This window comes from Ornithorhynchus anatinus, chromosome 1 (assembly GCF_004115215.2).
Source record: "Ornithorhynchus anatinus isolate Pmale09 chromosome 1, mOrnAna1.pri.v4, whole genome shotgun sequence".
Lineage (NCBI taxonomy): Eukaryota > Metazoa > Chordata > Mammalia > Monotremata > Ornithorhynchidae > Ornithorhynchus > Ornithorhynchus anatinus.
The window spans coordinates 8,060,622-8,078,692 of NC_041728.1; the positions used below are offsets into that span (position 1 = coordinate 8,060,622).

The 18,071-nt window shown below is 45.5% G+C and overlaps 1 long non-coding RNA gene across 2 annotated transcripts in view; it reads left to right on the forward strand.

Moving 5' to 3' along the window:
- Positions 1–18,071, forward strand: part of LOC114812112 — an 86,937-nt gene that overhangs the window by 58,895 nt on the left and 9,971 nt on the right. The window lies entirely within an intron of this gene.

An 18,071-nucleotide genomic window follows, 5' to 3' on the forward strand; every position in this document is an offset into this window, starting at 1 on the left:
TTTACCAGTTTCCCCTAAGCATTTTTCTTCTTTCCTTTATTGGAGACTCTAGACTGTAAGCTTGTTGTGGGCAGGGAATGTGGTATATAATATAGTACTCACCCAAGCGCTTAATATAGTGCTCTGCACACAGTAAGCACTCAATGAATATGACTGACTGGTCTCAATCAATTAATTAATCTTGGTATTTACGGAGACCTTTCTTGGGGTAGAACAGTGTATTAAGAGCTTAACACTGTTCTAAGACTCTCTTCACAAGAAGTTTTCAAAAGCAAGAGTGATTCTCTTCTAAATTAGCTATAGGACAGGCAGGTAGAATAACAGTGAAAGGTTAAGGAAGATATCAAGGTTGCAAATTTTAGGGAGGATGGCGGCTTTCTGAATGGAAATGAGAAGTAGCAAGGCCTAGTGGATAGAACTCGGGCCTGGGAGTCAGAAGGACCCGGATTCTAAACCCGGCTCTGCCACTTGCCTGCTGCTTCACCTTGGACAGATCACTGAATAATCACAATAATGATGATGGTGGTATTTGTTAAACTCTTGCTATGTGCCGAGCAGGGTCCTAAATGCTGGGGTAGATACAAGGTAATCAGGTTGTCCCACCTGAGGCTCACAGTCTCAATCCTCATTTTACAGATGAGGTAACTGAGCCACAGAGGATAATAATAATAATGTTGGTATTTGTTAAGCGCTTCCTATGTGCAGAGGACTGTTCTAAGTGCTGGGGTAGATACAGTCAAAGTGACTTGCCCAATGTCACACAGCTGATCAGTGGCCGAGCTGAGATTAGAACCCATGACCTCTGACTCCTAAGCCTGTGTTCTTTCCACTAAGGCACATTGAACTTCTCTATGCCTCAGTGACCTCATCTGCAAAATGGGGATTAACGTTGGGAGCCCCAACAATCAGTGTCATTTATTGAATTTTCAACTCTATGGTGTTTCCAGTGACAGTGTATGGATCCAAAAGCTGGACAGTGGAAAAACAGGATAGAAAGAACGTTGATTCTTTTGAAACGTGGGGTTGGAGATTTTGTGAATACCACGTCCTGCCCGAAAAACAGATAAATGGATTTTGGAGCGAATTAAGCCGAAGTAGTCTTTGGAAAGCCGAATGACTTGACTTAGATTAGCATATTTTGGACACATAGTCAGGAAGACTGATTCTCTGGAGAAGGCACTGATGCTAGGAAAGGACCAGGGAAAACGTGGAAGAGGCCGACCGACAGCTAGATGGATAGAAACCATATCGATAATGGAAGAACCATTAGGAAGGTTGCGGATTATGGCAGAGGACAGGACGTTCTGGAGAGAGTATATCCATGGAGTCACTGTGAATCGGAAACGGCTCGAAGGCACTTAATATTATATGCAGACCACTGTACCAAGAACTTGGGAGAGTAGAGTATAACAGAATTAGCAAGCATATTCCCTGCCCAAAAAGAGCTTACAGTCTAGAGGGGAAGACAGACATCAATATGAATGAACAAGCGATTTTTCATATAATGTTGGTATTTGTTAAGCGCTCACTATGTGCCGAGCACTGTTCTAAGCGCTGGGGTAGACACGGGGGAATCAGGTTGTCCCACGTGGGGCTCACAGTCTTCCTCCCCATTTTACAGATGAGGGAACTGAGGCACCGAGAAGTTAAGTGACTCGCCCAAAGTCACACAGCTGACAAGTGGCTGAGCCGGGATTCGAACCCCTGACCTCTGACTCCAAAGCCCGGGCTCTTTCTAATTTAAAGATATGTACATGTGTTGTGCGGTTTGGTATGGGGCAGATATCATATGTCCCAAGGTCACACAGATCCAAGTGCATAGACGACGCAGAAGGGAGAGGAGTGAGCCGGAGAAAAGAGGGCTTAATCGGAGAAGGCCTCTTGGGAAGCCTTGCGGGGGATGTTGACTTTGTCCAACTTAATTACTTTGTATCTACCCCAGTGCTTAGAACAGTGCCTGGCACATAGTCAGCGCTTAAGAAATACCAGATAAAAAGGAGGGAAGGGTTGACGCGAGTAGTTGAGAAGTTAAGTTGTGGACAGCACTTATTTACATAACTGCAATGTATTTATTTATTTATGCCTGTCCCCCTCTAAACTGTAAGCTCATTGTGAGCAGGGAATATGTCCATTTACTGTTATATTATTCTCTCCCAAACGCTTGGTACAGTGCTCTGCACATGATAAGCACTCAGTAAATACAACTGACTGACTGAATTTGAGGTTTCAAAACAGAACCCTCCATTGACCACATAACTTACACAGAGCAGCGTTTTAATGCTTTGCTCTTCTCTACCAACTGTTAGACTGTACTCTCCCAAGTGCTCAGTCCGGTGCTCTGCACACAGTAAGCACTCAAGAAATGCAATCGATCGATTGATTCAAACCGGCATCCCACGGTGCTTGAATCTCTCGAGGTGATTGAGCTGTGAAAGGCAGGACGAAGGACAGAGCATCGAACCGGCGGTGAGGAGTCCCTCTGCCTTTGAGAAAGTCACACCGGAGCTCTTTATCTATCAGATGAAGAGTTCTTACCTTATAGCTTACATTAGGGGAGGGTCATAAATAAAACCACTAGCATAAAGCCCCAAGGCCGTGCAGCGATACGTGCTATATAAATGCAAAATAGCATAAAGGCTGGATGGGTCCTCTTAGAGAAGACAGTAGGCGGACGCAACTATTAACTTATTACAGTTTGGGTGAAAACTTCCACCTTAATTTTTAAGATCGGGAGGAATAGACTTCCCAGAGTTTGGAAAGTTGCGGAAATATCGGATCCAAGTGCAGAGACCAGAAGGGCAACTGATCTAAAATGATCGAGAACAGGGGAGAAATTCACTTACTGATAGTTAAAAAATCTGTAAACATATTTGTGGTTTAGCACGTGAGGCAGGAACCGGTGGACTTCCCAACTTAAACCCAGGACACGCTTCGGTCCGAGCTTCAACAGTGAGCTGAGTGTGTAGGCTTGGTTTGTCCATTTCACTGAAAGCTGAGGAATGACAGATCAGAAGTTGCTCCAGGTAGGATACCTTGTGCTGTTCATTCATTCAAACGTATTTATTGAGCACTTAAGTGTGCAGAACATCGTACTAAGCACTTGGAAGGGTACAAAATAGCAACAATAATAATAATGTTGGTATTTGTTAAGCGCTTACTATGTGCAGATCACTGTTCTAAGCGCTGGGGGAGACACAGGGGAATCAGGTGGTCCCATTTGGGGCTCACAGTCTTAATCCCCATTTTTCAGACGAGGTAACTGAGGCCCAGAGAAGTGAAGTGACTTGCCCACAGTCACCCAGCTGACAAGTGGCAGAGCCGGGATTCGAACCCATGACCTCTGACTCCGAAGCCCGGGCTCTTTCCACTGAGCCGCGCTTCTTCCTGGCCACGGCCTACAGGGGGAGACAGACAATAATGTAAATAAATAAATGAATGGATTAAACGAATAACTAATTACAGATATAAAAAATACATGCATGTGTGGTGTGGGGATGGGAGGAAGGATGAATGAAGGAGCAAGTAAGAGCAGCACGGAAGGGTGCGGGGGATGAGGAGAGGAGGGCTTAGTCAGGGAAGGCTTCTTGGAGGAGATGGGCCTTCGATAAGGTTTTGAAGTGGGGGAGAGCAATAATCCGTCTGACGTGAGGAGGGAGGGCGGTCCAGAGGTAGGATGTGGTGGAGACATAGGCGGCGAGCTAGACGAGACCGAGGTACAGTGAGAGGGGTAGCATTAGAGGAATGAGCGCACTGTACGCCGTGACCTACTGTGAAATAGATGAAACACTCACTACAGTGCTCTGCACACAGTAAGCGCTCAATAAATACCATTAACTTGTATCTACCCCAGCGCTTAGAAGAGTGCTTGGCCCGTAGTAGGTGCTTGACAAATGCCGTAATAATCATGAATGTAATATTGATGGATAATGTATAACTTGGGAGATTTTGCTTCCCTTAGATGGTGAGCCCCAAGTGTGACAGGTACTTATCCAACATGGTTATCTTCTAATTCCCCCAAATGTTTAGTGCAGGGCTTGGGCATAGTGAGTCAATCATTCATTCGTTCAGCAGTATTTATTGAGTGGTTACTTTGTGCAAAGCACTGCACTAAGCTCTTGGGAAAGTACGATATAACGATAAACAGACTTTTTCTGTCCACAGAGAGTTTACAGTGGTGTTCATTGAGCACTTACTAAGTGCAGAGCACTGTAGTGAGCACTTGGGAGAACACGATGCCACACTGTTGGTAGACACATTCCCTGCCCACGAGGAGCTTATCATGCATCCAAGCTTGGGAGCCAAAAGGTCTTGAGTTCTAATTCCGGCTTTGCCACATGTCTGGTGTGTGACCTTGGCCAAGTCACTTCATTTCTCTGGGCCTCATCTGTAAAATGGGGATTGAGACTGTGAGCCCCACATGGGACAGGGACTGCGTCCAACCCGATTTGCTCGTAATAATAATAATAATAATAATGTTAGTATTTGTTAAGCGCTTACTATGTGCCGAGCACTGTTCTAAGCGCTGGGGTAGACATAGGGGAATCAGGTTGTCCCACGTGGGGCTCACAGTCTTAATCCCACCTCAGTGTTCGTACCCACTTATTTGCCACATGTCTGGTGTGTGACCTTGGCCAAGTCACTTCATTTCTCTGGGCCTCATCTGTAAAATGGGGATTGAGACTGTGAGCCCCACATGGGACAGGGACTGCGTCCAACCCGATTTGCTCGTAATAATAATAATAATAATAATGTTAGTATTTGTTAAGCGCTTACTATGTGCCGAGCACTGTTCTAAGCGCTGGGGTAGACATAGGGGAATCAGGTTGTCCCACGTGGGGCTCACAGTCTTAATCCCACCTCAGTGTTCGTACCCACTTATTTGCCACATGTCTGGTGTGTGACCTTGGCCAAGTCACTTCATTTCTCTGGGCCTCATCTGTAAAATGGGGATTGAGACTGTGAGCCCCACATGGGACAGGGACTGCGTCCAACCCGATTTGCTCGTAATAATAATAATAATAATAATGTTAGTATTTGTTAAGCGCTTACTATGTGCCGAGCACTGTTCTAAGCGCTGGGGTAGACATAGGGGAATCAGGTTGTCCCACGTGGGGCTCACAGTCTTAATCCCACCTCAGTGCTCGTACCCACCTCAGTGTTCAATCTGATGCCTGGCACATAGTAAGGGCTTAACAGATCCCACCATCATCATTATTAGAGGGGGGAGACAGACGTTAATATAAATCATTACAATATTACTGCTATTATTGTTACCATTTTCTTTTCAGGTACCCTTAGGGTTCTAGGGAAAGGGAATGGAGGAGGGGGAAGGAGGGTTAGGAGGGGAGAGCTGCCATGATCCCAGAATCCAGAGGTCCATCAAGGTGTGAAAAAATAGCGGAGAGTCCTGATTTTGGGGATGCACAGATGTTATCCCTTCCACTCGATTGCTAAGCGAAAAGGCTGGATAAATCTGGACAAGGGGCAGCTGGCATGAAACATGCCAGTGGACCTATTCTGAGCTTTCTGGTAAGCTGAAGGCAAATGACCTGTGATAATGGCTTTTATGCTTCATCGGTTTTCAAAGCTTAAAAGGGCCAAATGCTTTAAATGTTTAAATGTTAATGAATTCCATTGCATCTGCCCCTCGGGGTTACCGACTGGAGCCTCTGCATTGTTCTAGCTTTTATCGACATATCACGGGGTCATCGGCAATTTCAGACAGATAAAGGTGACGGCTGCCGGCGACGATGATGATTGTTAAGCGCTTACTGAGTGTCAAGCACTCTTCTAAACGCTGGGGTAGATACAAGCTAATGGGGTCGAAGAAGGCCCCGTCCCACATGGGGCTGGCAGTCTAAAAAGGAAGGAAGTTGGGTGGTTAAAAGTCCCATAAATAAATGTAATCATTTCGTGTTGATCTTTCCTAACGACATTTAGAGAAATGATCCGCATCAATAGCGAATGGGGACTCTTGTAATGGGGGTTTAATCAGCCTGTTACAGCAAGTGATAAGTCTCGTGGCCCTAGCAGCATTTTAGATCAAGCTATCAAGCGACAAATCGATGGTATTTAGTGAGCGCTTACTGTATGTAGAGCACTGTACTAAGCACTTGGGAGAGTACAATATAACGGAGTTGGTAGACACGTTCCCTGCCCGCAGTGAGCTTACACTTCTAGAGGGCTCCTTGCGGTGGTCTATATCACCAGCTTGGCTAACCAATCTGTCGGTCAATCGTGGTATTGACTGAGTGTCTGCTGTGGGCAGAGCACTGTACCAGAGCACTATACCCTAGAGCAGGAATGAAAAGGGAATTGGGTGAGTGTTTTTCCATACGCAGACCGATTGGGAGAGGACTGCTGGCGTTCAGGCAGAGGGCAATGCGAAAACTTATTTGCCCAATCAGTCATCTGCCCAATCGTCCTACCCAAGTGTGACTTTTTAGGGTGCTATTTGGATAAGAAGGCGATAGAGGAATAGGGGAGCATAGTGCCGTGATGAAACTGTGAGTTGGACATAGCGTGTTGCAGCTTTGTGCGGAAGGCCTTCAAAAATAATAATTATAATAATGATGATAAAAGTGCGGCATTTGTTTTGTGCTTACTGTGTGCCAAGTCACCCTCTCAGGGTCCCATCGGGCGAGTTTCCAGCCCTCTACCAGTCTCGACGATGGGAGGGAGAGCCAAGCTTGGCCAGTGGCTGGCGAGTGGAAGGCCATCCGCTGCAAGTCAAAATTCGCCCGTGCTGGGCGGCAGCGGCACGGGAGAGAGTCGAGGACGGAGACTCAAGTTGGCTGTGAGGAAGGAGGAGATGGTAAACCATTTCCAGATTTTGACCAAGAAAACTCTCTGGATCCACTACCAGAACGGTCGCAGAGGGAGGTGGGCGATCTAGGAGAGACGCGTCCATGCTGTCGCTATGGGTCGGAGATGACTTGACGGCATAAGACTAGACATGTACCAGGTACTGGGCTACATACAAGATAATCAGATTGGACAGTCTACAGATGAGGAAACGGGGGTGCAGAGATGTTAAGGGACTTGTCCGAGGTCACACAGCTATCATAGGAGAAGCAGCGTGGCTCAGTGGAAAGAGCCCGGGCTTGGGAGTCAGAGGTCATGGGTTTGAATCCCGGCTCTGCCATTTGTCAGCTGTGTGACTGTGGGCAAGTCACTTCACTTCTCTGGGCCTCAGTTACCTCATCTGTAAAATGGGGATTAACTGTGAGCCTCACGTGGGACAACCAGATGACCCTGTGTCTCCCCCAGCGCTTAGAACAGTGCTCTGCACATAGTAAGCGCTTAACAAATACCAACACTATTATTATGTGGTGGAGCCGGGATTAGAACCCAGGGTCTCCGACTCCCAGACCTCTGCTCTCTCCCCTAGATCACGCTGCTTCCTTAGAGAAGTGTAGTCTGTATCTGCATTCAGAAATGCTGAATCAGTTTACTACCACTGCATAAGAAACTAATTTTAAACATTCAAATTTCATCATAACTACGTTTACTGGAAACAACAAATTTTAAGCGATTTTAAATATTTTCCCTGTAAAATTCTAATGATCAAATAAGGCGTTTCTGATACAGATCACGATACGGACGACTTGAAACAAACTTTAGAGGCGGATGCCGACTGATAAAACTTCTACAGGTTGCTCCAGTCAGGCTGAAAGTCAGGAGCCCTGGATTCTACTTCTGGCTTCACCACTTACCTGTTGGATGACCTTGGGCAAGTCACTTACCTTCTCTATGCCTCAGTTTCATTGTCTGCAAAATGGAGATTACAATCATGTTCTATATCCCTTTATATTATGGTACTTGTTAAGCACATAAAGATATTTACAAATAAACAAAATGATTAAATGTATAATTACACTAATTAATAGATATAGAAGTGTTAGGAATGTAAGTTCCTTGAGGGCCGGGACCCTGTCAACTGCCTCTACTCTATTATATTCTCCCAAGTGCTTAGTAATAATTACGTTGGTATTTGTTAAGCGCTTACTATGTGCAGAGCACTGTTCTAAGCGCTGGGGTAAACACAGGGGAATCAGGTTGTCCCACGTGGGGTTCACAGTCTTAATCCCCATTTTACAGATGAGGGAACTGAGGCACAGAGTACAGTGTGCCACCCATAGTAAATGCTCAACAAATACCATCGATTGAAGAATGGGTACCTCATCGATCGTATTTGTTGTAAGCCCTCAACAAATACCATTAATTGAAGAATGGATAGAAGTAGTTGCTAATTACTGTGGTAGGTAAGGCTGAATTTACTGAGGATCTAATGATTCATTCATTCAGTCGTATTTATCGAGCGCTTGCTGTGTGCAAAGCACCGTACCCAGCACTGGGAAGAGTACGGTACAACAACAAACAGACACATTCCCTGCCCACAAGGAACTCACAGTCTAGAGGGAGGGCAGAGCGATCTGTAGAAGGCACTTGGGAGCATGCAATAAAAAAAGAAGACGAGGCAGTCCATGCCAGTCTGGGAAGATCTTACAACCTGCTAAAGACACCCAGCTTCCTGGAGAAAATAGTTTCCATTCTGGGAATGAGAAAACCTAATGGAAAGAGGAGGTGGTATTTGCGAAAGGAGATTCTTTGAAATATACAGGGCAGAACTTGCTCCTCCAGGTTTGCAGCTCTGATCTGGTTTTGGTATAAAACCTTCCTCTGTCTCCCCGAAAAGCTCCCTTTTCATCTAATGAATGTGTTCATGTGAAAGGTGTTAGTCATTAAAAACCTGGATTCCTAAAATGTCCTGTTGGATTATAGATGTTTAGGAGCTCCTGAGGAAAAAAAAAAAGGGTGAATATGGAGGTTTCCTCAGCCATTTCGGGGGTAATAATAATAATGACAATATTGATGATAATGAAGATGATGATAATAATAATAATACCGAGTGAAAATCTTCAGTTTTTTGTAAATGCAGAGTTTTTATGTCTGCGCTACATGTACATGCAACCCACACATTTGGACACACAGATATGGAGAGGGAGAGCTCACTAGACTGTAAACTCTTTGTGGGCAGGAAGTGTGTCTACCAACTCTATTGCATTGCCTTTTGCCAGGTGCTTAGTACAGTGTTCTGCCTACAGTAAGTGCTCAATAAATATGACTTGTTGATTGATTGATTGATTGGGGAGAAGAGATTGAGGAGGTGAGGAAGAGAGAGAGGAAGGGGGAAGGGAAGAAAGAAGACGGGCAGGCAGACCTGTCCTGCCATTTTGAGGGGCTGCTGTTGAAGGTCATGGGTTCCATCACTTGCCTGCTGTGTGACCTTGGGCAAATCACTTAACTTCTCTGGGCTTCAGTTCCCTCCTCTGTAAAATGGGGATTAAGACCGTGAGCCCTATGTGGGACAGGGACCATGTCTAACTCAAATATCCGGCTCTGCCACTTATCAGCTGTGTGACTGTGGGCAAGTCACTTAACTTCTCTGTGCCTCAGTTACCTCATCTGGAAAATGGGGATTAACTGCGAGCCTCACGTGGGACGACCTGATTACCCTGCATCTCCCCCAGCGCTTAGTGCTCTGCACATAAGCGCTTAACAAATACCAATATTATTATTATCTTGTATCTACCACAGCGCGTAGAACAGTGCCTGGAACGTAGTAAGTGCTTAACAAATACCATTATTATTATGGTAAGATTTTACCCCTCGATTTGTGTGTGGCTGAAAATAGTGACTTAGAAAGGACCTCTTTCCTTCCCTTGCTTTTTGCTCCAAAGAATTGATTCTCATTATGCAAATGAATTTATCCCACAGAGGCCCTCATCAATCACTCAATCAATCGATCGATCATATTTACTGAGTGCTTACCATGTGAAGATAGGGACTGCGTCCTACCTGATTAACTTGTATCTATCTAGCCAGTGCTTAGAGTAGTGTTTAATATAGATCTCAGATACCAGAATTATCAATTATTATCATTAGAGTTCCATGTATTACAGCTACCCTATCTGGTCTCGTTATCTTGCAACTACCCCGGTGCTTAGTGGCACATAGTGAACACTTAGCAAGTACTACAGTAACGATCGTTTTTCTGAATATTAACAATGTATCCCTTGAAGGTTTTCCTCAGAATACATTCTTAGCCACAGATTTACCCCATTTTGGAAGCTTTACTGAAAGTTGAGAACTGCGGTTGCACGAAGATGGAGGAAAGAAACAGTGAAAAATGATGATGGTATTAAATACGATGACCGATGGGAAAGGGATAGTTATTAAACCTAAAAAGGGCACTGGAAGGATTGATTGAGAATTCGCGATTATGGCAGGTGAAGTGAAAGTGAATCACTCCACCAAGTTCACTTTGTCATACTAAACAAGAGAAAAGAAAGGATTCAGAAGGCTCCAAAAATATTTACAAAAGGACCTGCCTCCTCCAGCTGATGGAAGCAGGTAACTGTCTCATTCGTTCAGGGCCTACTTTGCTTATTGGATCATCAGCTCTTCCTGGTCATCGGTGAAGTGTGTGAACTGACAATTAGTGTGGGAAAGACCTGTGAAATAATAATGTATTTGTGAAGCGCTTACTATGTGCAGAGCACTGTTCTAAGCGCCGGGGTAGATACAGGGTCATCAGATTGTCCCGCGTGAGGCTCGCAGTCTTCATCCCCATTTTACAGATGAGGTAACTGAGGCCCAGAGAAGCGAAGTGACTTGCCCACAGTCACACAGCTGACGCGTGGCAGAGCTGGGATTCGAACCCATGACCACCGATAAGGACTGTGTCTAACCCAGTTATCTTATATCTACCCCAGTGCTTAGTACAGTGACTGGCACATAATTCACATTTAAACTTCTCTGTGCCTCAGTTTTCTCAACTGTAAAATGGGAATGAAATACTGATTCTCCCTCGTACTCAGACCGAACCCCATGTGGGACAGGAGACTGATTAACCTGTATCCACCCCGGGGCTTAGTACAGCACCTGGCACATAGTCAATGCTTAATAAATACCACAGTAATTATTAAAAGGATTTTCCCCTGCTAGTCCTCTACCCAGTAAGTTTCTTGTGAGCGGAGAATGGCTACCAACTCTGTTATATTGCACTCTCCCAAATGCTTAGTACAGTGTTCTGCACACAGTAAGCACCCAAGAAATACTTCTGATTAATTGGTAACTTCATGGGCTTTAATCCTGGCTCTGCCACTTGCCTGCTGTGGGACTTGGGAAGCAGCGTGGCTTAGTGCTTGGGAGTCAAAGGACATGGGTTCTAATCCCGCCTCCACCACTTGTCTGCTGTGTGACTTTGGGCAAGTCACTTAACATCTCTGTCTTCTAGACTGCGAGCCCGTTGCGGGCAGGGATTGTCTCTACAAGTGATTTGCCCACAGTCACACAGCTGACAAGTGGCAGAGCCAGGATTCGAACCCATGACCTCTGACTCCCAAGCCTGGGCTCTTTCCACTGAGCCATGCTGCTTCCCTAAATATTCTGGCCATGCCTAGAGGAACCTACAAAATAGGAGGTCAGTGACATAGCCTTGAATATTGTGATTGAATTTCTGTTACCTAGGTAACCCATCAGACTGTAAGCCCCCCGTGGGACAGGGACGGTGTCCAACCTGGTTTTCTTGTACCTACTACCCGAAAGCTCGGTTGAGTGTTTGGCCGCTTGTCTGCTTTGTGACCTTGGGCAAGTCATTTAACTGCTCTGTGCCTCAGTTATCTCATCTGTAAAATGGAGATTAAATCCCACTCCCTCCTACTTAGACTGTGAACTCCTGGTGGGACAGAGACTATGTCACACCTGATCATCATGGATCTGCCCCAGTGCTTAGTACACGTCTTGGCGCACAGTAAGCGCTGAGGAGCTGCGAGGCTTGCTGGATAGAGCACGGGCCTGGGAGTCAGAAGGACCTTGGCGTTCTAACCTCGGCTCTGCCCCGTGTCTGCTGTGTGACCTTGGGCAAGTCGCTTCACTTCTCCGGGCCTCAGTTACCTCATCTGCAAAATGGGGATTAAGGCTGTGAGCCCCGTGTGGGCAGAGATTACGTCCAACCTCATTAGCTTGTATCTCCCCCAGCTGATACGTAGTAAAGAGCTTAACAAGTACTATAATTATAATTGTCACACTCATTTCAGTCAGCACTGATTACCCAATCTGTAGCACTGAGTGTATCCGTTGGTTTAGAGGAAAGTACGCTGGGTAAAGGATACTTCACAGGAAGCTAAGGAAGTCAGATGGAAACAAACCCATTTTCAATGTTTGGCAACGTTTTAGAGTTTCATCATGCGGATTTCTTTTCCTTTTCACACTTGCGCAACTTTCTTGTTCAGCTCCGTCCACTTTGCGAGGTTGAAAACTCCTGCCCCCGTCTCTTTCGGCTAACTCGATTGAGGCGGCCCAGTTTTCCAGTATAATGCAATAGACCGTACCCTGGGCACGTCTTTCCATTTTCAGCCTCATTGCTCGTTCGGAGGACTTGGCTGATTCTGAACAGAAATCCTTCATCCTCAGAGAGTCTTCCTGGGTCCATATTTCCAGGGTTCTAGGCAGTTCTAGCAGCTCCTGTCTGAGTGATTTAAAGAGATTCAACATTGCTCGGTAGACTACTCTTCTACAAGTGTGAAATAGGGTGTTTTCGAAAGAAAAGCACCCCTAGGTGCCACAGCTTGCCAGCTGACCAAATCCCTTGCCCCTTTACAGCTCTGTGTCCTACCCACAGACCGATCCTCCCCACCCAAATAAAAAGGCAGAAGTGTCCTCTTCCAGACTCCACCCAGAGCGCTAACCCCCAAGAAGAGGGAGAAGCTGGGTTCCTTACACTTTTAAGAAGAGAACATTTGGAATTCAGTTTAAACAGAAGTGGATATTGATTTTTCCTAAAAGCCACACAGTTAGAGTTCGCCTCGCTTATTTACATTCCGGTACCCACTAGATTGTAAACTCCATCTTGTCAGAGATGAGACTGAATGTTATTTGTTTTTCAAATGGTATTTGTTATGTGTTTACTCTGTGCCAGGCACTGAATGAAGCTCTGGGGAAGATATAAGATAAATAGGTTCAATTCAATCATATTTATTGAGTGCTGATTAATGATAATAATAATGACGATGACGGTATTTGTTAAGCGCTTGCTGTGGGCCAAGCACTGGGTAGATACAAGGGAATCACGTTGTCCCAGGTGGAGCTCGCAGTCTTACTCCCCATTTTACAGATAGGTAACTGAGGCCCAGAGAAGTGAAGTGACTTGCCCAAAGCCACACAGCTGGCAGGCGGCGGAGCTGGGATTAGAACCCGTGACCTCTGACTCCCAAGCCCGGGCTCTTTCCACTGAGCCATGCTGCTTCTCTGCTTCTCCTCTCTTCTCTGCTTCCCTTCTTCTTCTTTACTGTGTGCAAAGCACTACACTAAGCACCTGGGAGAGTAAAGGATAACAATTGTCTCCCCCGATTAGACCGTAAACCCGTCAAACGGCAGGGACCGTCTCTATCTGTTGCCGACTTGTTCATCCCAAGCGCTTAGTACAGTGCTCTGCACATAGTAAGCGCTCAATAAATACTATTGAATGAACAATAAATAGACACATTCCCTGCCGCAACTAGCTTACAGTCTAGAGGGGGAGACGGATACTAATATACGTAAAGAAATAAATGACCGATATATACATAAATGATTTGGGGCCGGGAGGAGGGACGAATGAAGGGAACAAGTGAGGGTGATACAGAAGGGAGTGGGAGACGAGGAGATGAGGGCCTAGTCAGGGAAGGCTTCTTGGAGGAGATATGCCTTCAATATGGCTTCAAAGCAGGGGAGGGCAATTGTCTGTGGGATTTGAGGAGGGAAGATGTTCCAGGCCAGAGGCCGGTCGTAGGCAAGAGGTCGGTGGCGAGATAGATGAGGATGGAAATAGTCTATGTCTCGCATGGGGCTCACGGTCTCAATTCTCATTATACAGACGAGATAACCGAGCCACAGAGAAGTTACGTGATTTGCCCAAGGTCACCCAGCAGACCAGTGGCAGAGCCAAGACTAGAACCCAGGTCCTCCTTTTTCCAGGTTACGCCGCTTCTCCAACTTTACTATAACTCTGTTGTCTACCCACTCTATTGTGATTATAATAATGTTAAAAATAATATTAATTATAATAATTGTGGTATTTCTTAAGCAGTTAATATGTGCAAACCACTGTACTAAGTGCTGGTGGTAGATAGTAGATAATCAGGTTGGACACAGTCCCTGTCTCACGTGGGACTCACACTCTAAGTAGGAAGGAGGACAGGTAGTGAATCCACATTTTACAGTTTAGGAAACTGAGGCACAGAGAAGTACAAAGACAAGCCCAAGGTCATGCTTCCAAATGCTTATTACAGTGCAGTGCACACAGTAAGCACTCAATGAATATCAGTGATTGAAGGAATGATTGACATTTAAAAGAAAAAGAAACAGTCTCTTACCCTTTAGAACCATTCCAGAATTGGAATCGGGTTATTTTTCGAATGAAGAAACTAAATGGAATTCATTATTCATTTAGTTGTATTTACTGAGTGCTTTCTGTGTGCAGAGCACTGTACTAAGCTCTTGGGAGAAGACAGTACGGCAATAAACGGACACTTTCCCCGCCCATATCAAACCTAATGCTGCAGAATAGGTTTGTATTAAAATTGGTGAATATTTTTTGTAGGGGAGAGATTTAAGAATATATCCAGTGCCTCTACAGTGCAGAGTTTATGTTGTAACCAAACCCCACATTCAAGAAAACTCATACTGTAGAAATAGCTACAAGCCTTGGGACAAGCCCTCTGCTCTTGTGTCTTTTCAGACCGATAGATCATTGGGTTTTCAGGCGATCCTCCAAGGGACGCCTCTCTTTCCCTGGAATTATTTCACTTGCTCTTTTGCACTGCTCAGATTTAGAAGGGAACGCCTCTCCCCGTGAAGGAGTTCATCTCGATCTTTCTCTAAACAAAAGCCTGGATAGATTCACAGACACTAAGTTCCCAAGCTCGTGGTGGGCAGGGAATGTGTCGTCTATCGCATTGTTTCATCGTAATAATAATAATAACGATAATTATGGTACTTGTAAAGCACTTACTACGTGCCAAGCGTCAAAAACGCCCCACTACTGACTTCAAAGCTGTCCATCGCCTTGCCCCCTCCTACCTCACCTCCCTTCTCTCCTGCTCCAGCCCAGCCCGCACGCTCCGCTCCTCTGCCGCTAACCTCCTCACGGTGCCTCGTTCTCGCCTGTCCCGCCGTCGACCCCTGGCCCACGTCCTCCCTCCGACCTGACGTGCTCTCCCTCTTCACACCCGCCAAACAATTACTCTCCCCTCTTCAAAGCCCTACTGAAATCTCCCCTCCTTTAGGAGGTCTACCCGGCCGAGCTCCCTTTTTCCTTGGCTCCTCCTCCCCTTCCCATCACCCTGACTCCCTCCTTCTGCTCTACCTCCCTCCCTGCCCCACAGCACTTGTGTATATATGTACATCTTTATTACTCGATTTTATTAATGATGCGTAAATATCTAATAATAATAATAATGCTAATGTTGGTATTTGTTAAGCGCTTACTATGTGCAGAGCGCTGTTCTAAGCGCTGGGGGAGATACAGGGTCACCAGGTTGTCCCACATGAGGCTTACAGTCTTAATCCCCGTTTTACAGATGAGGCAACTGAGGCACAGAGAAGTTAAGTGACTTGCCCACAATCACACAGCTGACAAGTGGCAGAGCGGGGATTCGAACCCATGACCTCTGACTCCCAAGCCCGGGGTCTTTCCATTGAGCCATGCTGCCTCCCACATCTATAATTCTATTCATATTGATGCTACTGTTGCCTGTCTCCTTGTTTTGTTTTGTTGTCTGTCTCCCCCAGTCTAGACTGTGAGCCCATATCTGGACGGGGATTGTCTCTATTTGTGGTCAAAATGTACTTTCCAAGCGCTTAGTACAGTGCTCTGCACGCAGTAAGCGCTCAATAAATATGATTGAATGACTGAATGAATGTTCTAAGCGCTGGGGTAGATACAGCTTAATCAGGTTGGACACAATCCCTGCCCCACAGGCGGCTCACACTCTTACGCCCCAATTTATAGATGAAGTAACTGAGGCCCAGAGATGTCAAGTGACTCGCCCAAGTTTACACAGCAGACATGTAGCAGAGCCCAGATGTGAACCCTTCTGACTCCCAGGCTCTGTCCACTAAGCCACTCTGCTTCTCTACTCTCCCAAGCGCTTAGTACGGTGCTCTGCAAACAGTAAGTGCTCAATAAATACGGTTGACTGAATTAGAGAGAAAAATGAGGTATTTTAGGTGATCCATCAGCTCTGAGAATCGACATTAGTTGCTTCGTGCTGTTCTTTCGACAGTCCTTCGGGGCACTGTTGCAGAGGGAATTTAAGGATGGAGTCTAATCTTCTTATTCCATTCAGGATTCTAAACTGATTAATCAATTAATTGCGGCACGTCTTAGGTGTTGACTATATGCCAAAAACTATACTAAACTCTGGGGTGAATGCCAGGTAATCAGGCCTGGCATAGTGCCCCGTCCCCTGTGGGGCTCATAGTCTAAGTAGGAGAGAGTAGGATTTAATCCCCCTAGACTGTGAGCTCGTTGTGGGCAGGGAATGTGTCTGTTTGTTGTCAAATTGTACTCTACCAAGCGCTTAGTACAGTGTGCAAAGCGCTCAATAAATATGACCGAATGATCGAATGAATCCCCATTTTCCAGATAAAGAAACGGAGGCTCGGAGAACTTAAGCGACTTGCCCGAGGTCACACAGAAGCCGGAGGCAGAGCCGGGATCAGAACCCAGCTCCGCTGACATCCAGGCCTCTGTCCGTTCCATTAGGCCAGGCTGCTTCTCGGGTTCTCTTAGTTCTCTCAAAATCTCTTCTTCCAGATCTGGAAGAAGAGACGGTCTCCGGCAAAACGAAATCAGCTGTGTACTCGTGGGTGATGAGTGAAATAGCGAGATTGACTAATGAGCTCTTCTGTTAGTCAGGAAGCAGGAGGTGGAAATATTGAAAGGACTCATCAAAAACAAGCAAACACGGAAGTAGGATAAGTCTAGTCAGAGCCAGAAAGCATCTCTTAACCGTCATTTTGTTCAACCGAAGAACTAAGCCGGCCTCCACTGAAGCTGGTTGTAATCGGCTGAGGACGATGCCTTCGACTCTGTTGACTCGAGTCCTTTCAGCTAGACTTTTCCTCTCCTCCTTCGGGGAAAATGATATTTTCAAAGGCAACGTTCTTCAGAGATTCACTAACCTTTCCTGGGATCAAAGACCTCAACGTTGCAATGGGACAAGGTTATTGTGAAAATAAAATCATCATGAATAATCCAGGGAGAGGGTAGCTGGAGAATTGCTGACTCTGTTCTGAGGGTCATTTTGGATGCAACCATCCAATGCCAGAGGGAAAGGATGAGCCAGGAGAACAAGAAGAAGATGGAAATAATCCAGTAAGTGGTATTTGTTATTACTCTTCCTCTGACATCATCTCATTAGTAAATCAGAGAGAGTATTATATTAGCTCAGCATCTAAACATCGCCTCAGTTTTCAGCGCTGGTCAATCACAAATCTTCTCGTCTCCTATGTGCCCTCCTTTCGAGGTAAAAGACGGCCGCAGCTCTGGAATAATATTTCTTCTGCAAAACGTACCTGGACGCAAAGAGGATAAAGGACGCTATATAATATTTGGGAAAGTCTTTACAAGCATGACAAATAAAAATGATTTGGAACAGCTCATAGGCTTTGTTCCCTGCCCAGAATTTACAGTAAATATATATCTTGATTTTCCCTCTATCGGTCCAATGTGTTTTCTTTCTTTTGAAGACTAACATTATTCATGTTGCTAAAGATTAGTCGTTGGTTGAGTTCCAGATTTTCTCAAAGGGCTGTAAAGTTTTGCTACTAGGTGAGAAGTGGCAAGTTTGAGTGCAGCGGGGATCTCTCCTGATCAGAAAGGATAAGTGTGAAGAAAATGTATCTACCAGATCTGTAATAGTGTTATACTGTGACACTAATAATAATTTTATCATTATTGAGGTATTTTTTAAGTGCCAGGGACTGTTCTGAGTGCCGGGGTAGCTACAAGATAATTGGGT